Raw genomic sequence first — 26,279 nt, 5'->3', positions numbered from 1 at the left:
GTACACGATGTGGGTAAAGTGCATTTGCATTTTCGTGATTCCGCAGTTAAAAGCCGTATATTTAATAAACTGCATACGTAAAGCAAAGCTTTCGTTTGGAATAGCCCACGTTTTGCAAGAACCACTCACCAGAAAGGCAATATTGTTACATCAAGCGCCAGACCGAGATATCGATACCTCGATACATCGAGTTGGCTCTCAACTCGATTTTACAAACTCGATAGTGTCGGGGCTAATGGAACGCGACGTATGTGATCACCCTTACGTGCTTCACATACATAAGTCATATATGTACACACTTGGCCATACGAAGCGTCTGATCGCAGTCAACATGGTGATGCATGGACCCTATATGATGCGGTAATAGAGGCGAATTTCCAATGAATTCAGTTAAGTGGACGTGCTGTCGACCGTATATTGCTTGGTTGTTTCTTGTGTCAACGTGTAGCGGACATTTAAAATAAGCAATGTATATATGTGGATGGGTCGGCCTCAGTGTGTATGCGACATAATTTTTGGGGTGATTTTTTTATCGACTTTAATGGCGTCGAGGGTGAAGTTGTTTTGATATATGTTCTTGATAGTATAATGCAATGGAGTAAGGAAACTTTTGTGAAAGATGTTCACTTACAAAAAATCCTAATAAGAATCAAATTTGTTTCCATACATTCACTTTGAAGCGGGTCGTATTGAGATTTCTTTCAGTAGTAAATAAATTCAAAACTCTCAAAATTTCCAGAGACAATTAAACTTTTTTAACAACAGAGCATTCTTTGCATTATTCTACTCCAATAAGACAAAAGTTCTTTTTTTAACAATAACAAAATGATTGTGGTGTTATTGTGGCCGTTGGCATGTTACGAATTTCAGAAATCTCTTTCATAATTCGTTGTTACAAAAAGTCCGTTTTTCTATGACAAATTTTAACTTCACTCTACACATTTACTTACTGGAAATACAAAGACGCTAAAACGAAAATAACTAAAGCAATCCTATTAATATTATAAATGTGAAAGTTGATGATGATGTACAGTACATATGTGTGTATGTAGGTTTGTTACTCTTTCACGCAAAATCTACTGGACCGATTGTTTTGAAATTTGGTACACGGGTAGAATATAACCTGGAATAACACATTCATTAGGAAAATAACAACCTTTTGTCTTAAAACGAACCATTATTTCCACAGTATAAGCACCTACTTGGTAGTATTGATCAGTTAATGAGATAACGATCTAAATCTAACAAGATCTTTTAATTACTTCACTTGACAGCATTGTGAAGCTCCGAGACTGAAGCTTTTAGAGCTCAGTTCGTTTGGAGGTTCGGTATACATCGCTGATTTCATATTGCGGTAAATAAAACCTTATACAACCTAGACAGCGTTAATCCTGATTGTTATTCATTGGTTGCGGCACACTTAAACAAAAATAGAGCTGCGAACATTTCTCAATGTCCATTGTTATCGCCACATTTATCTAGGACGCGACATGTTATAAATGTGCGCCCTGCTTTTAAGGGACGCCTAAAATTTCTTATTATTGAAGCGAAAACTTCTTTAGCGGCGTTGTGCACTTTTTGTGATGGGTAAAAAATGTTAAACTCGCGTCAGGACACGTGACCCTGATCGAAAATTCGCAAGACGTCAAAAGTGCACAACGTTAATATTCAAGTTTTCACTTCTGCCTGCACTCCCGGAGTGCAACAGGTTTTTTTATTTTTTCTCTCGCTCTCACATCCAGGCGTTTTCCAGGTTTCATCATAGAGCCCAGGGTTCCTTCTTTTTTTGAATGCGAAGTCTTTCCGTTACAACTTTTCCGACCACTGAACCTATTTGGATAAAATTTGTAAGCATACAGTTAAAAAACGGGTTGACCCCGTTTTTTGCAAAGGTTTTTTTTTTTGCTAATTTCTACCCCCAAAGACAATAATTGTGAGGTGAAAGTTTATAAGAAACGTCCTAAATACATTCAGCATGATCCTTAATCATTTTAAAAGGTATTTTTTTAGATTATACATTGCGGTTTTTTCTTAGGTCTAGTTTTTCCGTCAAGATGTCAGGAGTTTAAATACGACTATAAACAGATAAAGAAGGCCCTTCCCCTTCACACGCGGAGCAGTGTATCAGGTCCTCGGGCGTTTGCAATTTGGCTTATACAACACACATTGGTCGCTAAAACGGCGAGCACCAATTTTCAACATGTTGATGTTTTGAAAAACATATCTTAGAGATCAATATACCCTCGCAAATATATTAATATGAAAAAGGGAACATACATAGTTGTAATGGTTAAACAACACATGGATTAAATAAAATTACATTCACTTAGATAATAGTGTTTTTTTTTTCAAATACTTAGATTTTTAGCCTACATTTTTGATGACAGTAATTCGATAGAGATTTAATGTTCTAGCTTCATAGGCCCAGACAAAAAATATACTGAAAATATTTTAATGACAATGAAAAAAATCAGGATTGATTTTACGCGAGATATTAATAATCAGGCAAGAACCTCTATGCCGCGGTATTAACGGCCAATGTTCAACATTGTGTTTGCAACATGAACTTGCACATGTGGACATACTGTCGACTGTATTGCTCGAACTATATATCCGTGTGTATTGTGCTCAGAACCACATGGCGTTCTCTTCAGCGATGCGTGAAAACTCCAATTACAATTTTGTTTTAGACTGCACTCTTGCGCACAATCGAATACCTACTTTATTAATAACGTCACATGGTGGAAGTTCGCTTGTTCCGCTCTCTATCGAGTAAAGCCAGGTTCAGGTAATGTTTATTATTATTGCGCTTGCCAAGATGGGGGTCGTTCACCTTTTGTTTCTCTTCAGGACTCCAAAGGGAAGGTATTGTTAGATATGATTTGATAATGAAAAGTTTTTAATAACTGTATAAATTTAAGATGGATTTTTTCTCCTTCATGCTTCTGGTCTCATGAAAGGGGTTTGGGTAAAGTAAGCATTAACTTACTTATGTTATTTGAACGAATATATAAAGGGCCAACTTTGAAGCAAATATAGTTAAGCTATATCGGAGCTGAGATATTAGACATTTTATTTTAACCAAGTGTTCTAAAAATTATTAATTAAAAAATTCATTTATCAGGTCTGATGTAACTAAAATACAACTGAGAGAGCGTTTACACTGAAACTCCCACGGAAGCAACGTCTCCGACGGGAACTAGTATGTATGTATATACAACAAAGTCGGATCAAGTTTAAGCAATTTTCGAATTTGTTACGGTGGCATAGAGTTCAATTTTAAGTTTGCTTGGCGCCTGGTGTTGGGAATAATGAAAGTTTTGGAAGTGGCAGTAAATCTAAGTACGAATAAGCTGGATATCTATTACTGAGTTACTTGTTCCGTGTTTAATGACGTCACTAACTACGGCCGGCTCGGGAAGCAGTAGAGTTTTTACGATTACTATGAAGGCGAGGGTGTAGGCAAGATGTCCATTTAAGCCGTACATTTGTAAATTGTTGTCTTTAAAAAAAAAAATATTCATAAATGTTTTCCGATCCAATGGAAGAGAAAGGGGTGGCCATTTCAGAGCAGTGGGGAACAAAATAGGATTAATTTATTTTTTTCGGATTCGAACGATTTACTGTTGCGGAATTACCCAAAAAATTCAATGTACTATTTCATTAATAAAGAGGTTACGAATGTACGGCCTTAATCTCGATTATTTTTTAAGAGTATCTATCTACTCTTAAAAACATCACTCTCACTTTATGGGCAGTCGAAAAAACCAATAGTTAAAATAATCAGGATTCGCTAATAAAGCAGCGCTTTCCATCTAACATAAATAACAAGAAATACTTTCAAAGGTCGTTATCAAAAAACCTTCCATTATAACCATACTTTTACACATTTTCCCTTTCCAGGTTCGAAAGTAGCAAAATATGGATACTTCAGATAATTATAACGCTGTGAGAGTGAATTTCACTATCTTTTCCTCGAGTGTGTTATTCCTAATTATTGTGGCAATAAGTCGCCGAAAGGCGTTTGACACTACTTTTACGACTGCCTGCCGTCATCTAGTGGCAGGATTTGCCGTTAGTTTTCACGATATTTTCCTATAAGGAGGTGACAAATTGTCGCTCCGTCGTATTGAGAACTATTTCCACCTACAACGGATGTAAATAATTACCGTACGTGACGTATATACGGATACTATAAAATAATTTCGAACATTAAATTACCAACGACATATTATTTACATTACACTAGCTGTGAAAACATATAGGGTACTTTTTATTCCGAAATTCCCAGGAGAGCGTGGAAATTTCGGGATAAAAAGTACACTATGTTTTTCTAGGTTATATTCTACCCGTGTACCAAATTTCGTCCACATGATTTCGCGTGAAAGAGTAACACATACATCCCCATAATCTTTCGCATTTATTTCATCTACACCAGAAATCACTGCAATCCACCACGAAGATACGCTGTGTCACTTTCAACACATGAGACATCCTGGTCCTGGGTTCAATTCCCAGCCGAAGCTATTACCCCACTCCGAAGCTTGTACCACATCTGTATTTAAACATTTTGCGTTCCCCTCTCAAAAAAAATTGCAAGTCTCGGGTTTCCTACGGCCACAGCCCAGGGAGCGTTTGGAATTATTTATTGCCCAGATTTCGTTAGAAATAATCTGTCCATTTTCATTTATCGCCGGCAGCCGGCGTAACGGCGGATAAAACTTCGCCATTATGAAATTCATGATTTTCGGTCTACCGAGATTTATGGCTTTTTTTAAATAACAAATACTTGGCTATTTGTTAGGTATCCGAAAAAAACCAACCTCGTTAGAGTTAAACTGAAAATGACTGACGGGAACTTAAAAGTAAATGCGATCAAAAGGTATGTTCAATTTCAGGGGAATTAAAACCAATACGTACTTGACTCGACCTGAACTCAGAATCAAAATATCAAAACAAAGCAGTGTCTTACTCATACGCTGGTTAGCAACATAACGCCATTTGAATTTCACTAAATGGTGGTTCTCGGAGCGTTTCGACCGCTGCGGCCGAGCTGTCATTATAATTTTAAAATTTTTAAAACAAAGCTAACAATTAGTTTTATTATCTGATAATTAATCTGTACTGTGGTAATGTAAATTTTATGAATGATTGATTTTTAGAAATGTTTCCTTCCCCAAGAAAATTGACGGATTGTAATGACAGCGCGGCCGCAGCGGCGAAACACTATGAGAAACACATAATAGTACCTCTAGCTCGTCATAAACGCCGCTAAACATGCGCAAATCTCGGCTCTGTCTTCCCCGTAAGGGATAAAGACATATATTGTATTTGTATATCTACGTAATAGAAATGTCAGTATGTGTATATTTAATTTGTGTCACGTACCTCCTAATGCGGTTTATCTCTGCAAATATATTTCAGTTGATCACATTATGAATATTCATACGAGGGACCCAATATTGTAATAAAATATTGGAAGTTTTCTGTTGGGTCCGGAGTCGAGACGTGAATTGAATAATTTTGTCAACATTTTTGTATCTATTCAACCGTTTTGAGTTCAGACAACAGACAACACTAGACAGCACATAAATCTATACTTACTAATATTATAAAGAAAAGAGACTAAACTCAGAATTCATTGGACTCATTTTGATGAAATTTGGTACAGAGTAAAATTGTAATCTTCTCTGCGTGTAGTTACATAACCAATCAAATATGACCGACCTTTGCTTTGAAAGACCGGTGAGCAAATAGGTATTTGATTAATTTGTTCATTTCCTGATCACCATCACTAAACAGCAATGAATATTCAGGCACAAACACCCGCACCCTCACAGCACCCACGTCATCAATAATTCCCGAAACTACAACCAAAATTACACTCTAAATCATTAACAAATGGTCCACTTTCTAATGTATTGCCTATTTTGTGGGCCTATAAAGCACGCACGTGTTTTATCCATTGTTATTTTCATAGCAATAAAGTTGATTTGATATATTTTTGGACGTTTTATGTTTATTCGCAGCTATTGACATGTAATGAGCTCCCATTGCGATGTTTTCGGTATTTTATTATTATGTTCTATTATGCATAAGGTACATTAAATTATAATAAGAGAAAACGTTGTAAGGTTTTATAAATTTTACAAGAATTGTATCGAGAACGGCCATTCTTTGATTTTTCCCAGAAGAATTTAATGTCTAAAGTATTCTCGTTGGATATTTTCGGATAAAATATGCAAAAATATAGTTGTCTATTGTCGTATATTTCGAAAACGGCAGATCGCTAAGCACGTAAGCATAGATAAAGGAAATATATATAAAGTGCGGAATGGAACGAATCTAAATTTCGAAGTGGCCTGTGACAAAAGTAAATCAACATATTGTTTTTGCGATATTGATCCCTATTCCGTTTCTAATTAACGCAATAATGGCGTGACGGGGCAAACAAAAGCCGGCCATTGTCTGAAACCGTGGGAGGTTAGGGGGGGACTAAATTTGTTTTTATTGTGAAACTCCGAAACCCTTTGAATCCTTTGCTCGTTTTTATCGGTTCGTGAAGAAGTTTCCCTGGTTTGGGTTTAAGTATTGTATAACGGTAAAAAAAACCCGTTTAAAAAAATTGCCGACTTTAATACTTCAAACGTGTAAGATGAAGTTATTTTTAACCTTCGACGACAGAAGTAGGGGGTTATAAGTTCAACATGTCTGTGTATCTGTGTGTCTGTCTGTCCGTATTTTACAACACATATTTTTGTTTCAAATTGTTTTTCATTAATAAATATGTTCACTTAATTCATACATTTTGGAGACGTCTTAAATTAAACACTCACCAATCTAGGAGTCTTGTATCGTGTTCAAATCTGTAAGTAAAAACATTTCCATTAAAGATACAATGCATATAACATTTTCTTAAAAAAAAAAGATCAGGACACAAAAGTACCGTCTGATGCTTTTCTAATGATCTTGGTTATCGTTTCCACCCGAGAGTAGGAGCCCTGCGTATCCTACTGTGGTGGTATCACCTACCTATCCCCACTTGACATATATGTAAATTTTTTTTCGGGGGACCTACCTCCAATACATACATTATATATATATATATATATATATATATATATATATATATATATATATATATATATATATATATATATATATATATATATATATAATTTACATATATGTCAAGTGGGGATAGGTAGGTATACTATATATATATATATATATATATATATATATAAATTTACATATATGTCAAGTGGGGATAGGTAGGTATACTATATACGATACTATAAGAGTTCCGTTTTGTTGCGGAACCCTAAATAAATGGGACAGTTAATGGGACAGACAGACAGGTAGATCAGTATCTACCGGTCAAATTTGAGTGACATCAAGATTTTGGAGTCTAAGCGCATTCCTAAAAATATAATTTAAAGAGAATAAAAAATAGTGAATCACGTCATCAACCTTTCGTCGGATCGGGCCGCGCGAGAACTGAGGGGTCGACAACATCACACCACTTTTCCACAGTCTGATAATTTTACCAACCGGACGGTGACATAATATATATATATATATGGATGGAAGTATGGACTAATTGTCACCCACATATTTGTCTATTGTCCTCTGAGACTAACTCACTGGCTGTTACCAGAAATGCCGCATTGCGACTCGTTGTATAGTGGGTGTTATAGTGCGGCCTTACAATCGATGGTATTCGAAACTACCACTGATACATTGTAGCTATACATACTCATGTTGGTCATGCTCAGCCCTCTTTGGGAATGCTGTCGTTTCCTATAAGTTGTAAAGGCTGTTCTTATTCGTCGCCTCTTTCAAAATCCGAGTTAGGTATTAACTGGCCCAAATAACCTTTGGTCCGCGGACCAGCTAATAATAATAACTTTAACTTTAAAAAACTTTTTCAAATTCTAGTGATTATCTGGTCCGAAAGCTTCGGTTGTGGGCCAGTTAATTACTTCGTAAAATACAAGGGTACAACTGTCCCATTTATTTAGGGTTCCGCAACAAAACGGAACTCTTATAGTATCGTATATCGTATACCTACCTATCCCCACTTGACATATATGTAAATTTTTTTTCAGGGGACCTACCTCCCATACATACATTATATATATTATATATATCATCAACATTTTGGAGTCTAAACAAAAATTGAGCATATTTATTTATTTACTTAAAAACTTCATTCCACAATTAAAAACTTCATTCCACAATTAACATGTGGCAGTCCACATGTTAATTGTGGAATGAAGTTTTTAAGTAAATAAATAAATATGCTCCATTTTTGTTTATATATTTGGCTAAGCTTTAAGAACCAAACCAGTTCGAAAGAAACCAATTAGTAAATTTTATCCCACATGTTATTACATGATCTGAAGTCGAGTAAAAAAAGCGGCTCAGGCTTTTCTCGAAGCAATTCTGAGTTTTCAGTAACTAAGCGGGCATTGTATTTATACAGTGTTAACACTGTATATTTCAGATTTCATTCAATTTGAACCAGTAGTTTAAGAATTGTAACTTCTAAAAGTTTCATGATTTTATCACTCACTCACTGACTGACTGAGCGATCATCAAAAGTCCAAGGCACTTCTAGCAGACATAGAAGCTTTAAATTTAGAATACAATTAGTTTAGTTTCTACATCAAGGGAAAACCTAAATATTTTTATAATTTCGGTCCAGTTTTCTAGATACACCAACTGCATGAATAACTTTGCAAACCGATACAAATATAGGAAATTACAAAGTTAAATTTGCAGTTAATGAATTAACTTAAAGGCAGAAGATCCCTTAAGTAAGAACTACATAAATTAACCGACTTGGTATTACATGGATCTCACAACTTTTGACGGTAGAAAAACTGAGCTGCGAGACTTGGTTTTGTTTTTTGATGCCATTGATATTTCCGGCTGCACTACGACGTTTGTTAGATGTGTAAAAAAACATGGCGCAACAGAATCATTACATCTATTACCAGCGAATTCCCCCTAAAGCAAAGTCACGAGATGAAGCAAGTTTATTACGAAATTCTAATAATAGATATAGTGACATACATTAACACGTGACATATAAACACTGTCCTATATTCGGTAAACCGCAAGGTGCTCGTTAAATCTATTTCGGTAACAATACTAACAATGACTAGCCGGTGCTACGCCGTAGCTCCGTAGCTCTGTAGACACGTAGACGCTCTACGAGCGGGCTCGCGTGTTTGAATAGTATAGAGGCATTAATATTATTCTCTAGCCCACTATTAGTGCCAGTTTACAAAATTCTTAGAAAAATAAGGAAATAAATGAAATATATTAACCTCATTGAAGCATCATTCTTAACTTAATGTTTGAACTTGTAAGGAAGCACAATATTTATAGATAATCTAAAATGTATATAATGTACTGATTCTTATTCATAAATAAATAAATATATTAGGACAAAACACACAGATTGAGCTAGCCCCAAAGTAAGTTCGAGACTTGTGTTATGGGATACTAACTCAACGATACTATATTATAATGTTCGGCACGCATTACGGGAAGCGGGAGTGGGACACGTAGCGGGAGATGAGATGGGGCACGTTGCGGGAAACGACATGGGACATTTTGCAGGAAACTGGACAGGACAAGTTTCGGAACGAGACACGTAGCGGGAAACGGGGAACTAAAGATGAGAAAAAATACGAATTTGAATCATAGTAATAAATACATTTTACCAGTTTTTTAGAATACGCGATAAAAGAATTGAAATTTTACTTCGACTCCTTCTAAGAAGTGAAATTAACGCGTGCGAAGCCGCGGGCAAAAGCCAGTTATTTTATATTTTCACGTTCGGAAACTCAATATTTCCTCTCTCATTTTCATAGTAATGCGATTATCAGTAAATAAAACACACGAATATTTACATAATATGAATTTAAATAAGTAATAAACATCGAAACTATAAACAAATTATAAAACTATAAACATATTTAGCATCCATCATATAAGTCAAAATAAAATTATTTATTAGTATTTAAAACGAAAATCGAGTTAGATTTTTTATCTCCAAATGTGAACCGCGATACTAATCACGCGAATTTCGCAAATCCATAAAATCCTCTACTATTTTTATTTACAAAGGATAGGGTTGTACTACAACCGAGGTCTGGACCAAATTGGCTTCGTTTCGAGAACTTTCACTCGTTCCCGGAGAGACCACAAGTGGTTCGCGTGTGTATTTTTTTCTATATTTTTTAGGAAAATTTGCTATTCCGCTCTCGTACTATATGGAGTTTCCTTTTGAAGCGATCCGATACGTAAGAAAACAAAGAGGGACTGCCGCTTGAGATTGATCTATTGTAAAACAATCAACTGAAAATACAACTTCATAAAACAACACAAGACACGACAAGGTAATTGTCTATTCTATCTGGATAAAAAAATATATACGAAGATATATATACTACTAAAAAATATACAAACACGATAATTAAACGTCATTTTAATTGATCAGTTTTACGGGAATTCAGTCTCCTTAAAATATATTAGAAATGCTTTTTAACTAAATCCATGACGTCACTAACATTAACGTCATGCAAGCTCCATATAAAATGTTGTTTTTGACATTAGAAAAAAGTGTCTGATTTGACTAGTTGGAGAATCGGACAGGGCGGGTCAGGTGGGACAGGGCGACTAAGGGATAGAGATATGGCCTTGGTAGCTGGAGGAATGACGTCAGGTCGGCAAACGGTCGTAGAATCTTAAGTTGTAGTAGTAAATTTTAATCTCGTAGGATCTTCAAAATTTTAAGGTTATTTTTTACAATGACCCCGAGCTTCGCGTTACAACCTCAACTGCGACAGCATGGAATGCACTCTGTTTGCCCTATTATAATTAAAAATGTATTCATAAAAAAAATACCAAACCCACGCATGATTAAACCCACATTTATATAATAAAATAAAATAAATATATTAGGACAAATCACACAGATTGAGCTAGCCCCAAAGTAAGTTCGAGACTTGTGTTATGGGATACTAACTCAACGATACTATATTTTATAACAAATACATATATAAATAAACATCCAAGACCCGGGCCAATCAGAAAAAGATCATTTTCCATCATGACCCGACCGGGGATCGAACCCGGGACCTCTCGGTCCAGTGGCAAGCACTTTACCACTGCGCCATCGAGGTCATATATTTAGTTTTTATTTATATCTACTACTATTCGACGACCTCGGTGGCGCAGTGTGTGCTTGCCTCCAAACTGAGAGGTCCTGGGTTCGATCCCTGGTCGGGTCATGATCTTTTCCTGATTGGCGCGGACCCAGGGTGTTTATCTATGTACGTATTTGTTATAAAATATAGTATCGTTGAGTTAGTATCCCATAACACAAGTCTCGAACTTACTTTGGGGCTAGCTCAATCTGTGTGATTTGTCCTTATATTTGTACTTATTTATTATAACTTTTACAAACTATTACATATACCTTATATATGACATATTACCTTATATTTATTTTAAACAGGGATGCAACCGTTTGGTATGTGGTCACCGCAGCCTAAGGACCGACGCCTATTGAAAGCCAATTCCAGTCATTTCTAAGAAAAACTTTCCTTATAGTGTCCCATCCCTTAGGCGTCCCCCTTCCTCGGTCGAATGCGGGATGGCGGGGGGCGGGGCATGCAAATTTAATCACAGGGAACCGACCTGTCACCGACACGACTGCACTTGAACGTTGTTTGAAGATGTACACGTTTTAATTACACAACAACGTAAATCGGTCATTCACTGTATATTGTTATAGCTGAAATACCATAACTTTTGCATAAGTTCCAATGATTGCATAAAATATATGTTCTTTTTTGTGAAGAAAAATAAATAAATTCTTATTCTTATTCAGTAAAAAAAATAGCCCTATACAGTGTGTGTTTATGTGGCGTGTGGTTCCGCCCTAGAATAGCGTAGCCTAGGCAGCTCATGAGCTAAAATATCTCAAGGATGATCGAACAGTTGCCGGTCGGTTACATGTAAAATCACAACCGAATCTTCGAAAGTTTAATGTATTTATTGCCCCAAACAGATAAGAATGAACTTTAGATAGGATTTCTAAATTTATTAAGGTCATGGGATGGGTAATATAAGAATCAAAGCTACTTATTAAGTTAAATTTCACCTATTTTTGTAAGCTATTTATAGTTGTTCGCTTAAAACAAAACATTATTATGACAATCATGATGAAGTACTCAGGATCGGCCCCCAACGAGGACACTCCTCAACGGTATACTGCAAGGAAATTATATTTAATTTTTACCAAACAATGAATGTAACAAGATCTCTCTAACTAAAATAAATTTGAAGTTTTTATGAAGAAAAAATCGATTAAAATGAGCTAAAGCCTGCTTAATATTAAAATTGTATAAAAGAAGGATGTCTATTTATAAATGATGATACATGAAAGCATCTCCCATGTGGAAACATCGTGAATAAATAATGTGGGTCATTCACTCCAGCTTTTTAACTGTGATACTGTGACTACACAGGAATAAAACAATTTGGAACCGGTTATTGTATCATCTATAGCACTTTAAAATATACAGGAATGGACGGACAGTGCCAGCGAATATATTCGCTCAATAAATCTAAAAATGATAATACCTACTTCATACTTCTATATATACCTAGGTACATACTTAATCTATAAACCGTCTGGGCCTATTGTGATAAACTTTGATATAGATAATTAAAGGCCGGCCGTACACTATCGGTAAACAGTTCGCTAAAATTTTGCGATTTCGACGTACATTGCTGGTTTTGTCTTGTTTTAAGTCATGTGATGCCTATAGGTGCACTGAATAAAAAATGACACCAGTGTTAACAACATTTTCTAGAAGAAAGTGATAATGACAATAAATTTAAATCGGTCGCTTCAGAGATATATCACAATGTGAAATTACGATTACGATACAAAATTAAACCAAATCACTGTCAATTTCGAACCATAATAGCTCGCCATAAAAGCTCACCATAAATCCGGAATGTTGAAAGCTTCACAACAAACATGTCTGACATGTACCCTCTCGAACCTGTCCCCACGACCCACCCTCTGTAAAAACACGCTTTGACCAACAAGCGAGGGGGTACAACTGGAATACCTACATGTATCTGATGTATCTGTATTATAATGGAAGTTAAAAATATATACAATAGCCACATAGATTTCGGCCTATTTCTGCTTGAAGAAATTTCCTTTGAAATTACTTTTGTACACCTTTGTACTCACTTTCCTATTATTTAAATAAATAGATTTATTAACCGAGTATACAAGTATTGACACGATACGAAAATGAAACTAATGTTAAGGTGACGTAGGTCGTGGATAGAAATGGCTGTGGAAAAATTCGACTTTCCTCGTCGGCCGCACGCTGAATCTTTGATGCGGACATGTGACCTCTCATCGATTTATATAGATGTATTTAGACGACCTACCTTTTTTTGAGTAAAGGTCACTGACCTATATCAATTAGGAATTATATACATTGGCAAAATTATGAAGACATGTGGTTAAATTAAAAGGGATTGGGACCTTCTTTAAAATTTTCAAAAACATCATTAAATGTTGATTGAAGTGGAAAAGGGATGCCAAAGAACAAATGAAGAAGAACGAAAACCTCTTTAAATATCAATGGCTGTCGAAATAATCAAATTCGAAAAAGCCTCAATAAAATTTCTGACTATAAAAAGAAGCAATGTCCTTCCGTTGAACGCATACCAAAAAGCACATTTATCTTATATGTGCTTTTATATAAACATGCTCTCCCGCAAAATTTGACTAATTAGAAACGGAGCTATATATCCAATAACGTCGTCGCATGCTTACAAGTGTAGTGAATTGGCCGGTTGCAACTCAAGGTGAAAGATCGTCTAGACGGCAGCGGGCGCCGGCGTATCTAGACGACATTATGACGACGCGCAGGAATGTCCCAGACTAAAGCTTTACGTGGCGCATTCTTGGAATTCAAACACTAGTTCATTTTAAAACTGCTGCACTATTTTTTAATCTACGAGATGTAATTACTGGCACACAAACCGATACATTTCCAGAAAACATCGACCCGGTCCGGCATCGCACTTTCGGCTGTTTTGTATGTATCAAACATTGTGAAAACTGCATCAAAATCCATTGCGTGGCTTACAAGAAGCTTTTTAAGCTTTAAAAAGACAGAGGCGGCGGGCGACTTTGTTTTATACTATGGAGTGATGTTTTGAGCTACCACTAAATTAAAACTTAAGACAATCTGTGGAACATTAAATGAACCTACGAAAATATGTGGTGCAATTACAATCATTATTTTGATCGAAGAAAGTACAAACTCTACCACAAACTGCAGAAGAACCAATTTCTGTCTCCAATTTGCGTAAAATTGCAAAAGTTTACTGTTGCTATGCGGATGGAAAGTATCAATCTGTTTTATTGAAAACATGGAGATGTCGCGACAAACTTTCCGGTAGACACATCCACGTAACATGAAAGTATGTTTCAACTAGTAAGAACATAAGTTAGTAACGACGCAAGATATGCTCCAAAGTTTTTAACGACTATTGCAAACTTAATCCACAAACGCGTCCCTACGTCTGTAATATATGTTTAGGCATAAATAGTTTTGAAATGGTTGCTTAGTGAGATTCATAAAAGGTAACAAATCGCCCAGAAGAATCCCCAGTTTAGATTCCCCAATCATTATTGTACGTGCAAAAAAAATGTACATTGAATGAATTAATATTTATTCAAAAGAAAAACACAATTACAAAACAACAATACGGAATACAGAAAAAATGTGCTCGAATTTTTAAAAGGGCAAACTATTTTTACCTTGTGAGGGATACGCAACGCTGGTCTTTCGATTCCAATTGACATTCGGGATTTGGAGAAAGTAAGAGGTGGGACCTGATACCGCCAAAGAGGATATTGTTTCGCACGTGCATTTCTAAAGAAACTCAAATTATAATTATCATATTGACGTTGTGGCCGACAAAGTTTAATATCCTAGATACCAAGTGTTTCAAGACCAACATGAAACCCGGAGTACAGCCCCGCAGCTAACCCAGTTTCGATCAGCAAACAAATAAGTTTGCAGTGCTGCACTGTCGCACACTAAGACTGAAACTTGTACGTCCAACCTTACGACTCATAAATATTACGCCGCTTCGCTACAGTTTCTACATAGGAAGTTTGTTCCGTCTCGTTCTACTCGCGTGTGATTTTATTTATTTAGCTTTATTTGAAAAAATGTAAACTGCGGGTTTAAAGCCTAGGGCTTTTTCTACCAATCAAACAAAAGTCATGTAGCGTATAATGATTTCTTATTAAACCTCCAGAAGCAATTTTCCATTGGTTGTATTGGAGTAACTTTCAAAATAAAGGCTTCATCACAAAGAGACGACGTGACAAACGGTCTGAATAGTATTGGATTCAAAGGGTTTCCTATAATTGGAAAGAGTACCAACGTACTCTTGGTGCTTGGTACTCTTGCTTCTAGCTAGGTTGGAAATTTTGAAGAGAAAAACCGTATTATCTGCCTTTTTTGAATCAAATTTAGCTCTTAATATCACATATATAAAATTGATTCGATTCCTAGAATTCGATCCGATCACACAGATAATAAAGACTGTGATATGTTATTGGCGGTACATTGTCCGTAGTCTGTCGTCAGGTGCGCTGTCTAGACAGAGCGACGGATAAGACAAATAAACAACTGTATTAAGTCGGAGTAGTGTCTTGGATATTAGTTGTTTTTATCCTTTTCCATCAGGAGAACTTGTACCACAGAACTTTGTAAGACTTTAAATTCAGATATTCACTGTTGATAATGATCCGTCCGACCGATTTCGGCCATGGCGACTAGTTTATGCGCTCGTAAATAGCTTATGTGGCCAATTTTTACCGAAAATCTCCCTGCACATTAAGGGCACGTTGTATACCACTCAGACTTAAAAAAAATTAGGGTAAAAGGAGGAAAAAAGTTAATTCGTCTAAATATATATTTCTTTTTCACTTTTTAATCAATTAAAAGAATATACCATGGCGAATCTAATGCCATAAGCAGCTTTTAAATTTAATACAGACGCCCATACTAAGGGACAAAAATTAAAATTCCACGAGTATTTTTATCCCCTAATGCTTTGAAACCCTAAGTAAAACGATGAAAAGGGCGCGCCTAAAATAAAACTGAACCTTTATACGTTTTACTGATAAAAATGTCTTTTGTTCTATGTTAAAACATGTGAATATGTATTATGTATATATACAGTCTGGTGCAGATAAACTGTCTCCGGTTGATATGTATTTAGTTTAATCCAAATCACATTTTACGAGAATTTCGATCTGACGAGCCGCCATTTTCTAAAACATTTGCCGATTCGGCACAAAATATATTAAAAAAAAAAACACAAAGTCTCATTTATCCGAGGCAAATGAAAACATCCCGAAGTGCCTGTATTTATCTTGGCGCGGCCAAGTCAGAGTCGTGTTAGTAATGGCCGCCCATACATCTCAACGCGTTCCTATTACCGCTAACAATCTACTAGCCCCGCGGGACTCACCGGCATCCTAGCTAAGCGACAAAAGCAACTAGGCAGAGCGATGCGGCGAGCTTCGCCAATATATATTTTTTAATATTTAGTTTTTGCCTTTAGAAACCAATATCACTGCAATATTATAGCAAATTCAGAAATTATTACTAACATCTCTGCCAGTTGGCTTTCTTGCTTTTATTCAGCATTTTCAGAGGAAAATACCCCATATAAATATTCTATCGGACACCTGACACAAGTCTCTAATACATACTCCCCCATTTCGTGCAGTTATCCTCTGAGACGTGTAGTTAGGTAGTCTAATGTCTAGACTAGCACGATAGATTTATCGCCGGAGTCCCTTAACACTTTATCACTTTGTAATAAGAAAATATGTTTGAATGCGATTTCTTTTAAGGGAATCGATAGAGCGTTACTGTTGGACTAAGGAATTTCTGTGAATGTGAATTTGTATTTTAAGATGGCGCATGTTATTTCTTTTGTGTTCTGGAATTGTAATAGGAAAAATTGTTTATATCTTCGTTCTTTTACATTGTGGAAAGAAATTATATCTTTGCAACTACTCAAATGATCGTAATGACAATTTGCATGGCTGTTAGAGGTATAGAGAAGGTAATGTTGAAGGTAAAGTACAGTACAGTCCAACGCATCACAATATACCATATTACACTGTACTATTTGTCGAATATACATCCTTCCTTATTCGTACATATTATAAAACAAAGTCCACTGTTCAAATAAAAATCTTTGCATGGTTTCTCATGCGGTTTTCACCAATAAATAAATAAATAATAATAAATAAATAAATATATTAGGATAAATCACACAGATTGAGCTAGCCCCAAAGTAAGTTCGAGACTTGTGTTATGGGATACTAACTCAACGATACTATATTTTATAACAAATACATAAATAGATAAACAGCCAAGACCCGGGTCAATCAGAAAAAGATCATTTTCCATCATGACCCGACCGGGGATCGAACCCGGAACCTCTCGGTTCAGTGGCAAGAACTTTACCACTGCGACACCGAGGTCGTCAATAGATACAATCCTGAATGTTCATAAATTATTCATTCTGTGTATAATTGATTATGTTTTTAACCGAGCGAAGCCGGGACGGGCCGCTAGTACATTATAAAAGAAGATATCAATCCAAATCTAAAGAACCAACATTTTATAGCAGACTTAATTGTATGCTATCAAAGTTTAAAGCAACTTATTTGCGTACCCTTCGCGTTATGAGATGTCCTTAGCTTATGTCTGGGCTTTCACAAATTCAGGTCGTTTGAAGGCTTTCACGTGGTTGGCTTTTTGCCAGGGCCTTTATAACCTTGATGGTAAGGTGTTTGTCGTGTAAACCTGCTATATTGTTAAGGTCGGATAATAACCATTTTATATACTTACATTTCATATTTCGTTATACAAATAGATCAACAATAAAAGTTACACAGAACCGATCGGTATCGACGTGTGTATCGTGACCACGCCTTATAAACACCAGACTCTGAAACCACAGGTAAACACAACCATCAATCATGTTGTAATATTCCTATCCATCAAAATACGAAACAAAAACACGCTTAAATGAGACTTGATTAATTTTTGGATAATACATATTGTTTTGGATTTTCGTAACAAGAATACGTTACAGAAATTCCATTATTTGAGTATTAAAGAACAGATAATCTGTTGGGAAATATACGTAAAAAAAACATATCAGAGAAATATAATGTGACAGACATCAACAGAGTTGAAGAGATTCGACAGAGAAGAGTTTGCGAAGCTGACAGCTGACGGCCAACCTCCAGTAACGGACGGCTTATGACTTCGGTCTAAGATATTTCTTTTCATCTATGAGTCTTAAGGGACGCGCTGCGCGACTCGGCGGTCTAAGCGAAGTACGCTGCGCACTCTCAGCAGCGGCTGGCGGAGCGGTCGAGGAGGACGTACACAGAGAGTCGGAAATTAAGTCGTTTGACATCATTAAGTGATGTATATCATCCTAAGTTAAATGAAGAACTTTGAATTCCCACAATATTTTTGTATGGTCGGTTTATTATTCCATTATGAAAGCCTCAGTGTTCATTTTGATATTAGAAATGTATTTAAATACTCCTCGCAGAGTCCGCAACTCTCGCGTTAAGGTTCTGCTCTATTTCGTGACGTCGCTCGCTGCGTAGATACTATCCACGCTCCTACTAATAAAGCCGAACACCGCCGCAGCGATTCGCTCGATGAAATCCGCGCGCGTTTTTGCTGTGCTCGGAAGTTCATGGCATGGTCAAAGATCTTTCCATATTTGTTTAAGCCGTGGAATTAGTACGTACTACGTACACTAGTACCTCCTAATTCCATGGTTTAACCAGCCCGGCAAATCGGGCCACGCTCGCGCTCGTAGGGGCATGGTTGTGTTGGAGAGGCAAGAAGGATGTACCTATTTAACTTTTTATTTTTATTAATTAAGGCACACAAATACAGATAACAATAAACACGTAATTCAAATTATAATAATTATAAACTTATCTGCAATCCACTATCGATCGCTATACATAAAAATCTAATTTGAAAATCATGATCTAACGCCAATGAATCGTGACGATAGATTGATAAAATACTATAGAATTTCCTTTATTAGAATATCATTAAATGTCTAAAAGGTTTTTACTAAGGCTTTTTATTGCTCTTTCACGATATTGGAAATCGATCATTAAAGATTCCTTCAAGAGTGATTTCCTTAATTTGCCGTTCTATGGATTGATTGATTAAATTTCATCATTCTTAAAGTGTTCATTAATTCTATGATATAAAATCTTTAAGCGTAAAACTGTAACGTTATATTTTTTATATAGCAAGACAGGCACGCGGCTCACCTGATGGGAAATCGTAACCACAGCCTCATTCTAGATCATTACCATAATATATTACTGCCTTTTAAAAATGAAACAAAAGTTGAAAGATCGCTTTCCATACTGAAAGCAAGCTGCCTCTGAGATAGAAAATTCTTGTCACTATCACGCTTTAAAATTTTCGCCATTGACTGAGCGAGGCAAAACATAGTTTACCTTATGCTTTTTCTTTCAGACGAGAGACGACCTCGGTGGCGCAGTGGTAAAGTGCTTGCCTCTGAACCGGGTTCCCGATCCCCAGTCGGGTCATGATGGAAAATGATCTTTTTCTGATTGACCCGGGTCTTGGATGTTTATCTATAAATGTATTTGTTATAAAATATAGTATCGTTGGGTTAGTATCCCATAACACAAGTCTCGAACTTACTTTGGGGCTAGTTCAATCTGAGTGATTTGTCCTAATATATTTATTTATATTTCATATGAATGAGAGGGTAAATTGATGACAAGTTTATATCTGTACTTACGTGCATCAATCACGAGATGAATCCCCCTAAATTGCTGGCATGTTTTAATCTCGCCGTATTACAGTCAGATGAATAAACACCTAAACATTAGGGCCGCTCGACTTGTGACTTTCAAACAATCTACGGATTGTTCTCGGCTGTTGTTCATTGAATCTCCGAAACACTGAATCTGCTTAAATCACCACGCAATTGTTAAGTTTCATAGCTGTCTTAACATTTGTGCTTACACTTAGTTCATTGTTCACAGTATTTTCCTAGTTTCTTCCCAAAAAGTCCCACGCAAACCCAATTAAAAAATGCTTTTATGTCCGTCTTTTTGTGCGAGTCTCTAGTTGCAACTTATCTTTCGCAATTTAAATACTTTCTCTCTCATCTCCGCACGTTTCTGGTTGCGTTCGGGGCTGCGACGCGCGGCGCCCAAGGGTCAGCGTAAATAACAATCTTACAATTTTGAAGATTGGGCTGTGATTTCACATCCAGCAGCCTGTCTAACGCAACCTTGGAGAAAGAGTATAATATTGATATGTACTATAAAATAAACTGAGCATATGTATATATATCCTAACATAGTCTCCTGTAACACTTTTTTCCATAGAGCGAGAATCGTGTCAGGATTTAAAATTACATTCTGGTAACCCTATCTAACACGCACACAGCGGGGATTGTTTAAAGGGTGCTAATAAAACCCTCGACGGAGCTTCGAGAGCATGTCACCGCGGCCGAAGATAATTACACGCACGTAGAGCACTTTACACGACAAGTGATGCTACCATAACATCTCATGTCGCTAATTGTGTGTTTTTTAAAGAAACTAATTGGTGAAAATAAAATACTCTTGTTTAACTATTTGTAATATAACATTATTGTCCGAAAAACTCAAAAAATCAACTCAACATGGGCGGCGGCAGGATGATCTAACTTTTAGAACAAAAAGTGTTGGCTTTGCTTTTTCAAGGAGAATATGCGTGCAAATAATGGTCTGATTATTATTATTTTCATTTATCATTATCTTGTTACTACCACTACAGTAAGAAACTGCGTTAGTGCAGCCTAATTTTTTTTTTATTGTTGCAGAACATCATAAGTTAATAAGAAAAAGTAGGAAAATAGTGAGGAAGACAACGTAAAAACCGAACGCTTAGATAACTTTTAAAGATAATAAACGATTATATTGATTCCACTTTCTCCAGAAATTCTAACGAAATAGAATCTTCTAGACTGGAACAGATTAGTCAGCCAGCCGGAATCAAATGTCAAAATAGAGTAAATCAAATCATTTTGTTTACAGACCAAAATTATCTTGAAGAGCGGAAACTGGTAAGAAAACAGTAAGTTTATGCTCTTCATTAACTGATTAGTTATTTTAACAGTTTTTGGACAGTGTAAGTTCACTCTGCTCATGTGACCAAACACCTGCACTGGGGCTGACCTGATAGCAGCGACAAATGAAGCTTTTGGGATGAACTATTTTCTGTAAGATAAGAAGAATAAGTCTAAACCTATTCTTGTTGTAAAATACCGTCGACACGCAAAAAAGAAGTACATTCAACAGCACATCAAGTTACCCCACATGAACCTCTATGGCTCGGTAATATAGCGGCGAGTTTGCAAAGAATTTGGGTAGGTTGATGTGCTGTTGATTGTACAACATTGTAAGTTCTCGCTCATAAAGTAACCAAATTGGCAGTTGTCCCACTTACCGAGGCAAGACTAATCTAAAAGTTCATCGAATTCGTTCCTGGTGCCACTCTACTTAATCGCTTTACTTAAGGACTTAATAACATCACGTTCTAGTACCATCAAGGCTTATCAAGTAATTAATTGAATTTTCAAGTCGCGACAGCGCTATTACTGTACAGTTTTTGATTAACTTATTATTTTTATAATAATTAATAATAATAATTAATTTGTCCTAATATATTTTTATAATTAATTTCGGGCATTGGCATACAGCACGCGAAAACAAATCCACGGTAGTTTTAAATGGATGAACATTTTGGAAATTTAATGGATGTTTGAATGGAAACCAATTATAATCATGGAACCGTAAATATTTCATTAGAAAATTAATCTCCGCTCTTACACGCATTTTATGGGTCATTGTCCTCGTGCTCACCGAATTCTTGCGCAGATCTTTAGCTGTGGGGTTTTATCGAATTATAACAAATGTGAGCATGTACATGTGCGATAAGTTTCCATACAATTTTGCTGTACACTTACTGATAAGCGTTAGGTGTGCCCGGGCCTTAAGGGTATTCCCACACGTCGCCGCAGCCTCTCGCGCCATACATCAAGCGGAGCGCAAACAAGTAATTCACAACAAATGCAATAAAATCCCGCTCCCTTGGATCGCGAGTAGGTAGGAGAGGTTCTAATTTTGCGTCAACAGACAGTAGGGCTGGATGGAGATAAGTGATCCAATGTCGCCATAATCTGTGATGGAGTTAGTTTTGTTTTGCAAAAGTGAGCACAGTAAGGAGTTTAGAAAAAATGATTATTATATATTACCAAACGGATCTTAATACGCCAAATGGTTATACTTGAAAATTGCATTAATTACCTCATATACATGATCACAATAATGAATAAAAAAATGGAAGAAAATTGATTTCCGGCTCTTTTTAATAAAACATCAATAAAACCAACACCACCTGGGGTAATGTTTGTTTTATTGATGATATTATTTACTTCATAAGTCTCACAATAAAGCCTCACAGCCTAAAAAAAAATAATTTTACAACATGCCAAGCAACCAAAATAGCAAGAACTATTGCAAACTCTATTAATAAAGCTATATTCATCGTTAATGGAAATATCGCATTCCCAAAAATAACTTGCACCCAAAGCCCCTCTGCACCCCGCACCCCAACCCCTCTTGCCCCTTGAGTCCCACAACAAGGGGAGGAAAAGCTCACAGCTCATTGCTTCGGATGAACCAGGCCGTTTACCGTACAGTCAAGGGAGAAAGCGCTGAGGTAATTTGATTGTGCAGTCAGTGTTTATATGTTACGACCGAACAAAAGATAATATAATCGCGTCAAAGAGAACAGCTTGAATAAGGGAATGTCTAGCGAAATGCCAAGTTATAGATTGAAGTTCTATTATGTAGACACCACATAATACATAATAAATTGAAGGTTTTTATTTGACTACGCGATTATAACTGAGAATACCAGTCTTCTTATGATATCTAAATTCTTCAGGAAGACAAGTAATCAGTATTCTACAAATATGACAGGAGCAAAAAAGAAAATACATTTTATTCTCTGAAAAGATGACTACGATTAATCTTACGAAGAGGTTAATATTAAATAAAAATTATCTTTACTCATAAATCAATTCAGAAATATATGTTTCATAACTAAAATGTCAAACACTCAAATTATCACAGACAAATTAAATGTATCACTTGTGTAGTCGACAGTACAGCCGGTAACTGTACGTGGATAGCCCTGGACCCTTGTTATTCTTCTCCAAACCTCATCAACATAAAGTTACGCAAGCTTTAGTTTGCGTGTTGTGTTTCCTCGTATTCTAATTGAACAATAACACCACAAGAATATATTGTTCTCAAGTACCTCTCTATCTCACTCATCTGTTTTTCTTACTTCCGCACCCATTGGGTCGGAGCCCAGGGTTCATTTTCCTACTCTTTGGTTTCCACTTCGCGCGATCAGACCATTTTTATCTTATCATCCGCTTATCATCCTTGATGACAATACTCTCATGCATATTAAGACTAAAATACCAATTTTGCTTAATAAACTTGTTGTTTCTTAAGACTGGACGAAGACCTTAACAAATTCCTTTTAACAACGGTTTCCCCTCATGCATTTATGAATGTGACAGTTTGTGAATATTTCCCGTCAACCAGAATGAGTAGAAATCAGTTCACGGTACAGTTTAACAAATTTCGACATTACAATAAAGGAGCCAGAAAACTTCCTTACGCTCAAATCAACGCAAAATATAAACGTACAATGGAAAGCTAATCTTTATTACAAATATTTTAAACACGTTCTGTTTTTATGTCGTAACTACATAGCAAATACATATATTCAATAAGGAGATCAACCAGAAATGTACTCGTATCAGTAAATATTAATACAGAGTAGCCCTCGACGTCATAATAAAATATTCCCGTTCGTCCCGCGGGAATCATCAATCAAACTCGTCGATAGCTTGCCGATGCCTCGGAAATCTATCGACTGAATGAATTCATTTTATCTGCATTTCAACCAAAGGCATACATTTTCCGGCTATCCCACGGCTGCCACATATATAATTTATTTAGTATTTGAAGCAAATATTTATAACTCGATTTATATTTATGATCCCTATTATACATACATACTATAATACAATCCGTACATACTATAAAACAAATTCCTCTGCCGCGTCTATTTGTCTGTTCACGATAAACTCAAAAACTACTGCACGGACTTTCATGTTTTTACCCGATATGTTTGTATATATAATTTGTGTATGTTTTACCTGAGCGTAGCCGGGATGGGCCGCTAGTATATTATACTGTATGAAAGACCAAGACAAATTTTGGATCACTGGGTAATTAAGTAAGTATCATCCCTAAACTCTGCTTCTTAGAGGTTTATTTCCACATGGTTTTCGATATCATCAAAATTTTCTTAATATTAATGGCCATCGCACAAAAAAAAACTATTATATATATTAAATATTCTATTTATAAGCGTAATAGTTGCCACATAGATCTTAATATCTCATAGGCCAATGACAAGACTTGCTGTGCAGGTATACAGCTGTAGATGTAACAATATACTAAATAACAAATTAAGAAATTGTCTAAATAATTCCCAAGAGAACACACTTGAGAACAAATTTGATTTAGTTACGTAACTTCTAAAATTAGATATTTACCCGCTCGCTCAAGAGCTTTCTTGTCGAGTCGTTACGTTTCTTAAGAGGTTTTGTGTTATCACGAGATAAAATATTTTCTTCAGATAAATCCAATTCTTATTTATTGATAATATTATGGTAATAAAACATAAAAGGATAAACCTTTAATCGTATACCGTTATTTCTTAGTTTGTGAACTATTTAATACACAAAATATTCAGAACCACAGACTTATATATTAACCTGAACACTCGGTTTTATGTACATTGAACACGTAAAAGTCATAAAAATGTGGATTATGTAATGAAGAAGCGTGTAGGCGTTTGTTTCTATAATGCGTATATAAAAAATACGTGCTAAAAAATTTATACACCAAACACCAAAAATATCAGAAATATCAAAAATATTAGCTGTTTTTGACTTACAAAGAACTAAAAAAATAACATATATGCATAAAAATCAACGACCAAAAGAAACAGAAACACGGGTCACTCACCCCGCATCGTTACTACTATTTAAATATCAATCACGATGAATTACAAACTCGAGACACAAAAAGAGACCGCGCTGCACTTAATACCATACAATCCACGGGGGCAGCGGGACATAAATCATACTCATCGCGCAGTTTTCACAATTTTTTTTGCAGTTCTGCGTGTGCTCGTGCTGTGTTTGTATCCATTTTACCCACAATATAATCTTAGTGCTTAGTGTGAAATAATATCAAAGCGTTCCGACTGATATATTTTTTAATTGGTGGTAATGCGGGGACGAAAATGATGTCCTTTCTAATGTGTCCATCAACAGCCAACCTTTTTAAGTTTAGTTCCCCAGGTGTGAGCGGTCTTAAGACTTGCAAATCCAAATTTCATTTAAGATGTCCTGTTACATGGCGAGCGATGCAACTGGCTAAAGGAGTTATAGATTACCTTTTAAAATAGGTATCATATTATTGTAATCTTATAGATAATATAACTTCTAGATAAATTTGCATGATGTGTTATCCATCATCATAATTTCTGCCCACTGCAGAACATATAACATACGCCACACTCCTCTGTGTACCTCTCATCTATGTACATCCTGCGACTTACATCTATCATCCTCCCATCTCATTGCAGGTCGTCCGAGAATTCTTTCACCTGTCCAAGGCCGCTCAGTCAATACTTCACCTATCAACTTGCCCAGTTCCTTTTAAACTTTCTGTCACCAACGTTCCAAACCTATGCTGTCGAATCATTCATGGCCGATTTTTATTATCGCAACTATTTTCAACTATCTCAATTTCAATCAAGACCATCAAGACAAAAAGACATGCACTGAACCCAGCCTTGGAATTCTGCGCGGTGACAGCAAGACGATAAATCATACTCATCGTGCGAACACTTTTCAAAAAGGAGGATTTATCTTGTATTAGGTGCGACGTG

The 26,279-nt window shown here is 36.1% G+C and overlaps 1 protein-coding gene across 5 annotated transcripts in view; it reads right to left on the bottom strand.

Moving 5' to 3' along the window:
- The window catches only part of bsk (basket), a 100,837-nt gene that overhangs the window by 40,170 nt on the left and 34,388 nt on the right, over positions 1–26,279 (bottom strand). For 3 of the 5 annotated variants that reach the window (XM_053754498.2, XM_053754499.2, XM_053754501.2), the window contains exon 2: positions 6,837–6,866. The exons of the other annotated variants lie outside the window; for them this stretch is intronic. The gene's annotated coding sequence lies outside the window, so the exon portion shown is untranslated. The remainder of the gene's footprint in view (positions 1–6,836; positions 6,867–26,279) is intronic. 5 annotated transcript variants of the gene reach the window in all.

This window comes from Plodia interpunctella, chromosome 14, assembly GCF_027563975.2.
Source record: "Plodia interpunctella isolate USDA-ARS_2022_Savannah chromosome 14, ilPloInte3.2, whole genome shotgun sequence".
NCBI classification, from domain to species: domain Eukaryota; kingdom Metazoa; phylum Arthropoda; class Insecta; order Lepidoptera; family Pyralidae; genus Plodia; species Plodia interpunctella.
The sequence above is the reverse complement of the archived record's forward strand: the minus strand, read 5'-3'. Positions and strand labels throughout refer to the sequence as shown.